This window comes from Rattus norvegicus, chromosome 3 (genome assembly GCF_021556685.1).
Source record: "Rattus norvegicus strain SHRSP/BbbUtx chromosome 3, alternate assembly SHRSP_T2T, whole genome shotgun sequence".
NCBI lineage: Eukaryota > Metazoa > Chordata > Mammalia > Rodentia > Muridae > Rattus > Rattus norvegicus.
The window spans coordinates 29072026-29086555 of NC_141536.1; positions in this window are offsets into that span (position 1 = coordinate 29072026).

Sequence of the window (14530 nt, forward strand, 5' to 3'; positions counted from 1 at the left end):
GTTCCTCCATGTGTATTCTTGGGATGGTGGTTTAGTCCCTGCGAGCTCTGGGTAGTCTGGTTGGTTGACAGTGTTGTTCTTCCTATGGAGTTGCAAACCCCTTCAGCTCCTTTAGTCCTTTTCCTAACTCTTTCATTGGGGTCTCTGTGCTCAGTCCAATGGTTGACTGCAAGCATTCACATCTGTATTGGGCAGCCTCTGGCAAAGCCTCTCAGTAGACAGCTATATCAGGCCTCTATCAACAAGTGCCTCTTGGCATCAGCAGTAGTGACTGGGTTTGTTGTCTGTATATGGGATGGATTCCCAAGTGGGGCAGTCTCTGGATGGTCTTCCCTTCAGTTTCTGCTCTACACTTTGTCTCCATATTTCCTTTAGACAGGAACAATTCTAGGTTAAAAATTGGAGATGAGTCGGTGGTCCCATCTCTCAACTAAGATCCTTCCCTAACCTCTAGATATGGTCTCCCTCCCCTTTGTTGGACATTTCAGCTGATGTTATCCCAATTTGAGCCTAGGAGCCTCTTGTTTTCCTGGCATCTGGGACTTTCTGGTGGCTACCCCCAGTTCCCCCATTGCTATACATATCTGTTTAATTTCCTGACCTTCAGGATATCATCCCTGTCTCTTCCCATACCTGATCCTGTGCCCTATTTTTCCCTTCCCCTACTCTCTTCCTCCCAAGTCTCTCTCACCCTCTACCTCCTATGAATATTTTCTTCCCCCTTCTAAGAAGGACTGAAGTATGCACACTTTGGTTATTCTTCTTGAACTTCATATTGTCTGTAAAACTTTAACACACCAAAGAGATAGAAAGCTATATTCATATTGAGATTTGAGTGAATAAATGAGACTCAATCCTATTTTCCTCAATCCCATTCTACTTCTTCCTAAAGTACACGCTGTCCTCCAGACTTCCTTCTGCATCATTATGAACTCTACACTTTTATTTTATTTATGTTGCTCTTTCTATTTTAAGGTTACTCCATGAACTTTAAACAACTACTGGAAAATAATAAAATTGGTTTTAATAACTGAAATATTTATTATTTCTATGTTTATTAACTCAGAAATTACTCCAACATTAATTTAGTAATTAGCTCACTGTTTGCCTACATCCTATTGAAATAATTATGATTTGTTCCTTTCTAAGATGTTATCAGTGCCCTTTCTCTGGCCATCCAGAGAATAAGAGTGATATATTTAAACAAAAAAACATATTCTAATTGTGATGATTCCTTATTTAGTATTAAACACACAAACTGAATGGGTTAAACTTAACAATATATTGTTAGCCATATATATATATATATGCATATAATAAAAACTAGTGAGAAAGGTGACCATGAATTTGAAAAAGATCAAGAAAGCATGTATAGGAATGTTTGGAGGGAGGAAAGGGGAAAGAAAATGCCATAATCATATTATTTCAAAAAGTAAAAAATTAAAAAGAGACTGTAATATAATGAAGACCCAAGCAGATTTTAATTTATTCAAAATTCTTAATGTTAATTATTTCTTTTGTGTCTTTTGTATAGTCTGAGTCTTATATTTATAAGTTTCATTCTGTATTTGGGCTCTAGTGTATACGTCTGTGAGCAGTTACCAGTGGCATTTGTGTTAACCCAAAAGAAAAGAATAAAATGCTCAGGGCTTGAGATCATTCATCTGGATTTCCAGCGCTCTTCATGTAAGGATTTGTGAGCCCAGCAAAGAGAAAGAGTTAAGCCTATTCTCCTAGTTGGCACAAACTTTGTAGTTTAAAATTACATACTGACTCTGGTGTAGAGACACAAGAAATTATAGAGCAGACACTGTCCAGGACAACATATAATTTAAAATGTACTAAAGAATGTATACCGCATGGCAAAGTAAGTGAAGTGCTTCTTCAAATCTAAGTGTTTTGCATAGAAAGGCAGTAATTATCCACTCCTAGAGAAATGTTTGCATTCATTCTAAATCAATATTTACTATTCATTTCTTGTGCTCAACAAAACAGGGATTTAACTTTTTTTAATTTTAATGAAGCACTAAGACTACAATATTTCTACAATGTAATTGTCTTGATATGAAATATTGCTAAATGGTGTTGCTATTTCCAGAACGAGCAGTGTGAAATGGAAGGGCAATCCTATTTGTGAAATGTTACTTTGGGAACATTCAATTCAAACTCAGCCAAGCAGGGCAACCCACCAGTTTTTTGAGATAACTTAAGCTGTCTCCTCGGTAAGGCCCTTAACTAGGATCATGCAGATGAGTCTTCGCCTTTGTATTTCCTTCTTTCTCTTAATACGCACTTCTTAATAAGAATTTGGTTTCAAGTCAACTATCTTTGCCTTCAGTCTCTGTTCTTTCCCTCTCCCTCTTCCCTCCCTCCTCCACCCCTCCCTTTCTCTCCCTGGAACTCTCTCTTCCTCTCTCCTCCTCCTCCTCCTCCTCCTCCTCCTCCTCCTCCTCCTCCTCCTCCTCCTCCTCCTCCTCCTTCTTCTTCTCTCTCTCTCTCTCTCTCTCTCTCTCTCTCTCTCTCTCTCTCTTAAAAGCTATTCTATAATAATGGTCTGTTCCCCTAAAAGTAACAGACCCCCTTCATCCTCTGAATTCTCCATTACAGTTTAACCCAAAGAACTTTCCAGGAAGACAAGATGGTAGATAAGAAAACAGAAGCCGTGCACACTGCACATTTCCAATAATTCTTTAAAACCTCATGGAGCTTACCATCTGATCATTGTAAGACTTTTCTTTAGAAATGAATACTAATTTTTTTAATAGAGACAACAGGCAGAATCATGGAGGGTAACACCATGTTCCATTACAACACAGAGCCTTTTCCTTGACGGCCAAAGTTGTAATCGTTTTGTCAAGTTCTGTGTCAGAATATAACCTGCATCCATTATACCCATCTCATTAAATGCTCTGTAAATACTTCCAACTTCCTTAGAGTTCTGCTCCTACGCTGGGTAGAGCTTAGAACTCAAGGTTCTCTGTTATTCTCTCTTTCATGTCCTTGTTATTATTGGGGCAGTTTTATCAAAGGGAAATTTCTCTGAAAAATTCAACATACTCATATTTTTCAGATTTTATATTCATTGCCTCATTTCATATTAAAATTTCACTGGCGTTATGCTTTTTCTGATTAATACATTCTATATCTAATGACATTTAAAATGTGATTTACAGTAAGAAAAGAAAAAAAATATAGCTTTTTGGTTTCATCACAGTACAAGAGGCTTCTCTTGACCAACTGTGGAGTACAGTTGTGTATGTGTGTACACTGAACCTCCCGGTGCTTTCTGCCATTTATAATCCATGCAAGCTTTTTGAACGAGTTATTCCTTGGTATATACTCTGGGGGGAAATAACATCATTCCCATACCATGATTGTTGTTCTATTTTATCTTCTTTTTACTGACAAGAGACAGGGTGTTGCTTATAGTTGTAGAAGTAAATTGGGTGTGGAAACCATCTTTCTCTTTCTGAGAAAGACACTTTCTTTCTGCAGGAAATGCTATTATAAACTGTACTGTTATAAATGGTGTGTGAGTCTTCAAGATAGCCTTGTCACACTTACAGAGTAACAACATGTTCCTTTAGGATGCAGTGGAGAACACCAATGGGAATGCAAGCAGTTAGGGCATGTTCCCAAAGTCTGGAAAATCAACAGGACACTGAAAAGGCAATTGAAGTGGAAGGAACCTCCTGTGGGCCATTTATAAAAACAAAACAAAACAAAACAAACAAACAAACAAACAAAAAAACCCCAAAAACCAGCAACTGATTATGAACAGAGATTTTACTCCAGAAAGTGGAGGGGGCCACAGCAAACCCAGTCAACTGCTCTCTAGTTAAATGTCTACTAGGTGAGATGGTCTCTTCACAGCCCATAAAGAATAATTGAGAAAGCTCAGATAACTTTCAAGAAAGTCACTCTGTGGCATTTCACAGAAGCATGATCAGAGTGTTGGGGGCAAATTCTGGGAGGCCTCTCAACAAAGAGTGGGAGATGGTAGCAAGATATGGCAGTTACTTTGCTGATTTAAAAAAAAAACAACAACAAAATCCCGATGTAAATTTACATTTGAAGGAAAAAATAAAAATGAAAAATGCCAGAGTTACAAGTCCTCTACGATCCCATTTATTAAGCTGAGGCCTTGTAGAGACCTTAGAATTATATCTTTTTTCTCCTTAATTGCACGTGTGAAATGGAAGCCAAATTAAAAGTTAATTCAAGATTTTCACTTTATTGTTATGTTTGGACGAGAAATCAGTTTTTATTAGTTAGCATTAATAACATTATTTACTTTCTTATTCTACGATCAGCTCTGACATTTCCCCCCTAATTTCGTCAACAAATATACCATAATTTTTTTAAAAAAAAATCACGAATGTCAAAGTATTTCTATGGTTTGCTATTGAAAAAAGACCAAGTTTGATTAATGACTATTTTTATAAAGCCTCTGCTACTGTGAAAAAAAGTATTATTAAAAAGACCCTCCCTAGTCGTCCTTGACACTGAGGGCGTGTACACACTTTAAGAAGATGACATTCTTACACTGAGTAAGAAAGAATACTTTTGTTCGGAGGAATGTTTTCTCATTCGGTTAATAGCCTTTTCCATAAAAATGAAGCTTTGCTTCCTATTGGACTCTTAGCAAGCATTAATCAAGCAGTCAGTTGCTTAACAAACATAGACTCCATACATTCTCAACATGGTACACAGTGATAATGAGTTAGTTCTTGAAAGGCATCTGTAAAATCAAGAACTGAGAAAATCAGGAACCCCATGACTCTCTATTTCTAATTTAGAGAAAGTTTACCACACTCTTTTAATTCCTGCGATGAAATGGCTTTCTGTGAGAATTAGAGGTAAGATTCAAAGGTCAGCTAGAGAAGGATAAGCTAGAATAAGAAGTGTAGGGAGGCCTTAGGAAAATATACATGGAATACCAGGCTCCCCACGAGATTTCATGGAGTCAATTTACAACTGGAGACAATACTCCAACTAGATAACACAATGTTATATTGAACATGAAGCTTTCATGAGAAAGTAAAACCTCCTTAATGATGAATGGAGTTGGCCTGGTTGGAATTCCTGTGGAATTAGGAAGATATACTCAACTAGAATGTGAGCTTAAAAAGTGCACAGTGCATTTGAAAATATGAGAGATTTCTGTTGGCTCAGGAAGGAGCATCCAAGTCTTAGGAATTGGGCAAGAAGACGGGAAGAGATCTAGAGTTTACAAATGACATTGAAATAATGACAGAGACTTTGAAATATTTAAATGAAAAGATAATCACAAAAGGATTGAAAATTTTAAGTTCATTCAGCTTCAATTTATAGAGAGAAGCACAAACTGGTTTTTAAAAAAAAAACAGGGAAAGGGAATAACATTTGAAATGTAAATAAGAAATACCCAATTTAATAAAAAATATAAAAAATCTGTGTAAATTTCAAAGAAATGGAGCAGTGTGATGGACACATCATGATCATCAACCTGACTGCATCTAGAATTAACCAAAACCCAAATGGCTGAGAGGGATATTCTTTTTTCTTAATTAAATTTTTAAAAGTGTGAAGGTCCACTTTCAATTCATATCTTTTGAAGTGGGAACATCCAGCTTTAATCTGGGCCACACCTTCAGGCGGCAGCCTACATAGAGAAAAATGTAGCTTCTTGTCTTTGCCCACTGGTTCTGGCTCTTCCTGGCAAGTCCATTTCCTCACTGGAGGCTCCTTCCTCAGGACTCTGGCATATACTGACCAACTGAGACATCCATCCTCATGGACTGAACAACTACAAGGATCTCAGACCTTTCATTTCATTTCATAGCTTGGACTGGCTCACAACCTGTAATCCATTCTTCTTCTTCTTCTTCTTCTTCTTCTTCTTCTTCTTCTTCTTCTTCTTCTTCTTCTTCTTCTTCTTCTTCTTCTTCTTCTTCTTCTTCTTCTTCTTCTTCTCCTCCTCTTCCTCCTCCTCCTCCTCCTTCTCTCTCTCTCTCCTCCCTCTCCCCTCTCTCCTTCCTCCCTCCCCTCTTCTCTCTCTCCCCTCTCCCTTCTTTCCTCTCCCCTCTCCTCTCTCCCTTTCTCTCTCTCTCCCCTCTCCTCTCTCCCTCTTCCCCCTCCCCCTTTCTCTCTCCTCTGCCCTCTGTCCTCTGTCCTCTGTCCTCTGTCCTCTGTCCTCTCTCCTCTCTCTTCTCTCCCTCTCTCCCCCTCCCCTTTCCACCTCTCCCCTCCCCCCTCACATATACACACACACTTTCTATAAGGTCTTCTCCTCTAGAGAACACTGCCTAATACAAATAATGATTAAACAGGAAGCTGCAAAAAGGATGACATGACAAAATGTGAAAAAAAAATCTAGAGACATTGAGAAAATTGCACACACATGCTCTATCTTTTAGTGAGGAGGTGCTGATAGAGTGGAGAGCTAAAACCATGTTTTGTTTTTGACATATGCAGTTGAATACTATTGAAGTAGGGAACCTAGTAGGAGAACCATACTAGTGAAGATTGAGTCAGAAGATCATATTCAATACTTTTGAGTCTTCTCAGTGAAAGAAGTGCATATTACCTGCCATCTACACACTCATTTTATTATGAAGTTTAATAAGTTAAGATTTTCTAGGAGTATGGAACTCATCAGACAGCAGAACCCAGTGGACTTGTATTAAGTGGCAAATCTTTTCAATGTGCTTCTTACTGTTGTCTATATACACATATGTATATATATTATTTTATTATATACCTGATGAAAATATAAGTTCACAAACTGATTATAGAATAAATGAGATAAGAAATGACATGGATACCTCAATGTAAAAAATTAAAAGGAGGTTCAAAGTGATCATACAAACTTGGAATTCATTAACATAAGACTATGGTCAATGGAAGAGTTACCACAACCCAGGTAGACAGTAGAGAATGAAATGGAAAAGAACATCAGAAAGTATTTGGAACAATTATAATTTATTGACAGAGTAGACAGTGGAATCTTGTAAGTAATTTAAATATTATTAGAGGAAAATGATCCCAGGAATATTGTAGGAAATATAAGGAGTCAGAGAATAGCAGAACTCCACATTTGTTTCTATAAATGAAAGCTATATTACATTAAGCAAAAGCTGAAATTTCTGAGGACTCTGTAGGTAAGAGAAACAGAATAGATATGGAGAAAGACATTTGAAAAATAGGTGTGAACAGCATAAATTATAGACTGCTGAGTGACACAAATGAATGTTGCGACAGGGTTTGAGGGGTCTACTTTCACAGCCAGTGCATGGCTATGGTCCTCAGTTACCCCTATATACTGACTATTTAAAGCTTTAAACCTCCAGTAAAAAGCATTTCGTGGAACCTAAGTTTAAAGCACTGGTTTTTGTTCTGGGGGAAAAGAATCTCTTATGATCTATCATTTTCTGTAAATAGAGTCAACTATCATATGATTTCATTCCAATGTAAAATTCTCAAAAACAGAAACAGAGAGAGGTAGAGGTGATGATGGCAAAGGTCATGATGGCAAATGGATAAAATAATGCCAAAGGTCATAGTGAGATAAGAAAAACAATCTACTAAATTCAGATTATTTGAATATCTTGTCATTATCATTTGGAGAAAACCAGTGTGAAGAGAATGATGGTAGCTCTGGAATTCAAACAGGGAGAGGACTGAGTGTCCACGTGAGGATCAGTGGAAATAGCTTGTGTGGACGGCTGTGCCATGTAAGTGTGGTTCATATGGGATTAGGACGAATCCACTTTATGCCTTGGAAACATTCAGAATCTAGGAAGAAAACATTGGGTCTTAGCTCTGGATTATCTGATAGTCACAGAAAGACGTTTAACTCACGCAAGACTTTCTATGGTTCTGTAACCATTTGGGGGCATGTCTCTAGACATTAGAATCTGTACTCTGTTGGAGGACACAAAAAGGTGCACAAGTCTGTAAGCAGCTTGACCCTTTTCCTCTTAAATCATGACTCAATACATAATTTGATTAGAGTTCCGTGTACTAGAGATGCTTACTGAAGAAATAGAAAACCCTATAGTCTTGGGTCCACACGTAATTCTTTTCTTCACAAGAATCCCTTGAATGGATTTCAAGTGCTCTGAGGCACAGGCCCTCTTCTTCCTCAGGGTTTCTACCATGACCCTGGCATTAAAAATGCATTCGTTCCTGTGATACCAGTGATAAAGTTATTTATTTTAAAGATATGGACCTTAACTTACAAATCTAGACAATTTCTTGCTATTTTCTTGAAGGCTTTGTTTGGGGTGGGCTTATTTTGAGGGATGTGAGTCATTCTTTTATGCATCTAGAATTACTACACAATTCCGTAATAAAAAAAAATGTGACTAAATGTGTGTTTCGCATTTCTAAACAGAATGAACTTTCATACTAAAACCCTGAAAAAACTGAAGCCAATAGAAGAGCATTTTGTTGCTTTTATAGCTAAAAATGGCACTGACCAATTTAAACTATTTTTTTAAAACCTGAATATTTATGCAGCTTGCATACCAAAATGAAAATTGGTGAGCTGCAAACCCTTGAAAAACAGAGTTTATAATGGAAACAGTAATTGACCCTTTAGTACAACTTCAAAAATACAATACTATGTAATACAAAGCCCAGGGCTTGGGATCCCATCTCTGCTCTAACCTCAGACTGGCTTACTAACCCAACACCACAAAACCAACTAATAGTTATAGTTTGAGATGTTGTCTCCTGACACAGCAAGGAACATGGGTGTGTGATCTAGTAATTATATCCAGTTAAGCACCACAGGCCAGCACCCCAAGTATCTTTAATAAACTGAAAATCCCAACAACAACAAAGTCATTGGGCTTGCTTTAGAACCTAACTGAAATTTTAAAAGAAGGAAAAATAAAAGAAATGAGCCTCTGGATTATACTGTGCTGGCTCATGGACTTTGGGCCTGGGACACCAACCACAATGTACAAGGAGGGGAGAGAGAGACCAACTGTCAGAAAAGCTCGTGGGATTACAGAAGAAACAAAACAAAACAAAACAAAACAAAACAAAACAAAACCAAACCTTGAAATATTTGGAGTTGTGTTTAACTTTGCCCTAGTTCATAGCTGCTCCAGTTTCCCACTCTTAAGCCATAAGAATCCCTCTCTCTCTCTCTCTCTCTCTCTCTCTCTCTCTCTCTCTCTCTCTCTCTCTGTCATGTGAGGATGGAATCTAAATTACATAGTCTTAATTCAATCAATATAATATCTAGTGTAACTTCAAATGCTAAATATTAATGAGACCGTGGGCAAAAGAGGTAGGTATATATGCGTATACGTATATGTATTATATATAGTATTTCGATATATGTCTATGTGCATTTTAATATATTTTACTAATTACTTGGACTTAATGAAGCCTGTTGCTAAAGGAAATGGAGAGATTTCTTTCTTCCCACAATCGAACTACTTGAGCATAGATAATTCCTGTGCACGCTTCTGGGGAACTTGTTAGCTGAAAAGTTTAGAGCTTTTCTTTGAAGAAAGACGTCATCTGTTTGCACATATTCCCAGCAAGTCAGGCTGATCAAGTGGCACTTGGCAGAACTATTTGGTATTTCCTTGTGAGTGCTCTGTTCCTTTTGCTTCCTTTTTAGCTGCTGATCTTGGTAACATGAAATTTACTGACATATCATTAGCTCGCTCCCTACCACCTATTTGCAGATACCCTCTCACCAAGGCCACACACAAACCTTGAGAAAGTACTGTGGAAAGAGATTGGAGCTCAGATAGAGAAGGTTACTTTCTTTGTGGGAGGGTTTTAGAAGTGATGTCTATTCTGGGGTGTAGCAGTCTTAGTATCTGCAATTAAAATGTTGCTTTTGCATACTGGTGTGAATAATTAAACACTTCTTAAAACTTTGGTACCTTAAATAAAATAAATGCTGTCAGCAATGCAGGGCATATCTCAGACTGTTTTCTTACCTTTCTTTTAGTACTAAGACCTGTGCTGGGTCACTTTAAGATATTTATTACCCATTCTGTTCATTTGCTATCGGAAACATCTTCTATCTCATTTACTATTCTATTTAATGTTTCTCATTCATTTGTTCTTTCTTTTCCTCCATGCACCAACTTTACTACATTTTATTTTATACTGTCCATTTATTCTGTAACTTTTTTTAAACAAACCCTTTTTTATTAGACATATTTCTTTATTTACATTTAAAATGTTATTCCCTTTCCTGGTTTGCTGTCCATAAGCCTCGAATCCCCACCCCTCCCCCACACAGGTGTCCCCCCCATTAACCCCCCTTAACAACTCCCTCCAACATTCCCCTGCACTGGGGGTCCAAACTTGGCAGGACCAAGGACTTCCCCTTCCCCTGGTGCCTAAACAAGGTTATTCTCTGTTACATATGCAATTGGAACCCTGGGTCAGTCCATGTATAGTCTTTGGATAGTGGTTTAGTCCCTGGAAGCTCTGGTCGGTTGGCATTGTTGCTCTTTCAATTCTTCCTCTAATTCCCCCCAAAGGGGGTCCTGTTCTAAGTTCAGTGATTTGCTGCTAGCATTGACCTCTGTATTTGACATGCTCTGGATGTGTCTCTCAGGAGAAATCTATATCCGGTCCCTTTCAGCATTCACTTTTTAGCTTCCTCAATCTTATCTAGTTTGGTGGCTGTATGTATATGGGTCACATGTGGGGTAGGCTCTGAATGGCTGTTCCTTCAGTCTCTGCTCTAAACTTTACCTCCATATCCCCTCCTATGGATATTTTTGTTTCCCCTTTTAAGAAGGGGTGGGAGCATCCACATTTTGGTCATCCTTCTTCTTGAGCTTCCTGTAGTCTGTGGATTGCATCTTGGGTAATTTGAGCCTTTGGGCTAATATACACTTATCAATGAGTGCATACCAAGTGTGTTTTTCTGTGATTGTGTTACCTCACTCAGTAAGATATTTTCCAGTTCATTCCATTTGCCTATGAATTTCATGAAGTCATTGTTTTTGATAGCTGAGTAGTAATCCACTGTATAGATGTACCACATTTTTTGAATCCATTCCTCTGTTGAAGAGCATCTGGGTTCTTTCCAGCTTCTGGCTATTATAAATAAGACTGCTATGAACATAGTGGAACATGTGTCTTAGTTGTATATTGGAACATCTTTTGGGTATATGCCCAGGAGAGGTATAGCTGGATCCTCAGGTAGTGCAAAGTCCAATTTTCTGAGGAACCTCCAGACTGATTTCCAGAATGGTTGTACCAGTCTGCAATCCCACCAACAATGAAGGAGTGTTCCCTTTCTCCATATCCTCACCAGCATTTGCTGTCACCTGAGTTTTTTATTTTAGCCATTCTCACTGGTGTGAGGTGGCATCTCAGGGATGTTTTGATTTCCATTTCCCTGATGACTAAGGATGTTGAACATTTCTTTAGGTGCTTTTTGGCCATTCAATAATCCTCAGCTGAGAATGTTTTGTTTAGCTCTGTATCCCATTTTTAGTAGGGTTATTTGGCTCTCTGGAGTCTAACGTCTTGAGTTCTTTGTATATATTAGATATTAGCCCTCTATCAGATGTAGGATTGGTAAAGATCTTTTCCCAATCTGTTGGTTGCCATTTTGTCCTAATGACAGTGTCCTTTGCCTTACAGAAGCTTTGCAGTTTTATGAGGTCCCATTTGTCAATTCTTGATCTTAGAGCATAAGCCATTGGTTCAGGAAATTTTCCTCAGTGCCCATGTGTTTGAGACTCTTCTCCACTTTTTTTTTCTATTAGTTTGAGTGTATCTGGTTTGATATGAGGGTCCTTGATTTACTTGGACTTAAGCTTTATACAGGGTGTTAAGAATGGATTGATTTGCATTCTTCTACATGCTGTCCTCCAGTTGAACCAGCACCATTTGTTGAAAAATGCTATCTTTCTTCCATTGTGTTGTTTTAGCTCCTTTTGTCAAAGGTCAAGTGACCATAGGTGTGTGGGTTCATTTCTGGGTCTTCAATTCTGTTCCACTGATCTATCTGCCTGTCTCTGTACCAATATCATACAGTTTTTATGGCTATTGCTCTGTAACACTTCTTGAGGTCAGGGATAGTGATTTCCCCATAAGTTCTTTTATTGTTGAGGATAGTTTTACTTATCCTGGCTTTTTTGTTATTCCAGATGAATTTGTAAATTGCTCTTTCTATCTCTATAAAGAATTGATTGGGAATTTCAATGGGGGATTGCATTGAATCTGTAGATTGCTTTTGGCAAAGTGGCCATCTTTACTATATTAATCCTGCCAATCCATGAGAATGGCATGTTGTAACTATACATAAATAATTGTGCGGCAGGCTAATTTTTTGAAGCATTAAGTTCATTTTCATTTCACTGCCTTACATTCCTTGGTCCTTCCCGTAGACCCAAAGAAGGAGTAAGACATTGAAATGTGAGAGAACAAAATCAGCATAACCTCAGCCTTTGAGTACTCAAAAGCTTATTCTTCTCAGGAAACAGAAAGAAATTAATAGAGCGTACACAAAAGATTTGGAAAATCATCATTAAACATAGCCGCATTTCCCCATTACTATGAGGTAAATTCTTCTCCTTTGGAAATGTACATGGAAACTGACAAAATAAACAGACAATTTATAGTAAATCCTGTGGCCCCCAATTAATTCTAAATGTATGTGATGACTGTGTAAGAGCAGGTGATTTAGGGCATCTTCCAAGAGAATTTTGCTTATGCAGTAAGGAGTCTTAAACAATGGCCAGGATGAGGTCTTCAGGACATGTAGTGCTCTGGCCTTTAAACATGTATCCACACAGGTGCTTCACAGTCCTGCTGACAAAATCCATTCAGGATGGACAACTTTCTTTTCCTTTATGTATGATTCACATCCCTGTGCACAATTCAGGTAGTTCCAGTGCGGTCTTGTAACCTTTGAAAGGCCCCTTTCCCCCCATATATTTTCTAGATCATATTTTAAGCACACACAAAATGGGCTAATATAAGATTTTGAACACTCTCTGAGCCCACATAGATCCATGCCTTTCTACAGCTTGCAAACTAAGGCTTATTAGAACTTGTGTTTTATTTAGGAAATGGGACAAGTCTTCCCAAACTCAAATTCTACTCTAGGATTTCTGTTCTTTCTTTACCTAGGATGGAACTAGGTAAAGGCGAAGCTGTAAATCTCTGTTCGAGAATCTCTTCTACCCTAGCATTGAAGTGTACTACTGTGTGATTCCCTAGGTCATTTACCTTTCATGTTTATGTACACAATAGTTTAGTTCTAACTCATTGAGAAATGCATGTTGTGTGAGGTTTATTTTCTTGCTTCCTTAGCTTGAGGCTTAAGAAGGAGTAGTGATGTTTCAGTAGGATTGTGTATTTTTAAAGTTATGATATGTCTTCACTGGGCTACAAATACAGGAGGTATAATTTGGTTGAGTATAGAAAGTCAAAGGGCTCCAAGGGAGTCTATAGAAAGTATCTAAGTTCATGTTTTTAAATAGTATTCTGCTGGAATAGTAAGTGAAGCTCTGTTTTGAATACTTGACTCACATGTTAAAAGGATTTGCCCTTGAAAAGCAAAGTAATCTTTGTGGTTTCTGTTCTGTGCCTAGCATATTGTACATTAATATAGTAAGTATTCAATAAATAAATCATAAGCTAATTCATTGCCGAGTACATTATTTTAAGTGGAATAAACACAAAGCTAAAAACTAATCTTTTTACCTGCTTTTTGCAATCCCCTGCTCTGTCTTGACAATGGTCTTAGACAGTTTATTTTATCCCCTATTACTGAAACTCCTGATCACAACTGATTTTTTACAACATTCTCTTCACCTGGGTTTATAAAACTTCATCCATACTTAAGGCAGATCCTTAGGTGGTTCTAGTAAATTAGGCTTTTTTTTTTTTAATCCTGCCTATCAGAATGAGATGTGAATAGTCTATTGAAAGAAAATTTCTGGTAATTTATTTATTTATTTATTTATTTATTTATTTATTTACCTACCTATCAATCATTTGTTTTGCTTAATGATTTTTGTTTTGTCTTGTATTTTTGTTTTTCAGATGTGCAATCAGGGCACACAGCTATAACGGGAAGCACACTATTCACAGAACTTTATTTTTTCCTAGTTCTGAGTCTTAAGAAACTTAAAAAAATATGTTTAACAGTTTCTTTTTTTATTCTTGGCTTGAAGCAAATATTTAAGGTGAAGTCATTTTTGATTCTTTGCTAAGATGATATTCTCTTTGTGTTAATAACAACCACCTGCTGAAAGTTCCAGAACACACTGTTTGAATACAATTCCCTTTGACAGAAGGAGGTAAACTTGTTACTGAATGAACACTATCTTTTGTATGTTACAGAAATCACTAAATCAAGCCCTTTTATTCTTGGAAAAAGAGCAAGTCAGTTGTAAACCTTAAACTTAACAGCTAATTCTTATCCTATTAAACATATAGACCAATAGAGGCTTGAAACACTGGTGACTCTGAGAGGGATGGTAGGTGTTTCACCTGGCTCCCAGGAAATCAGGCCGGTCACTAGCTGTAGCCCTCCATAGAT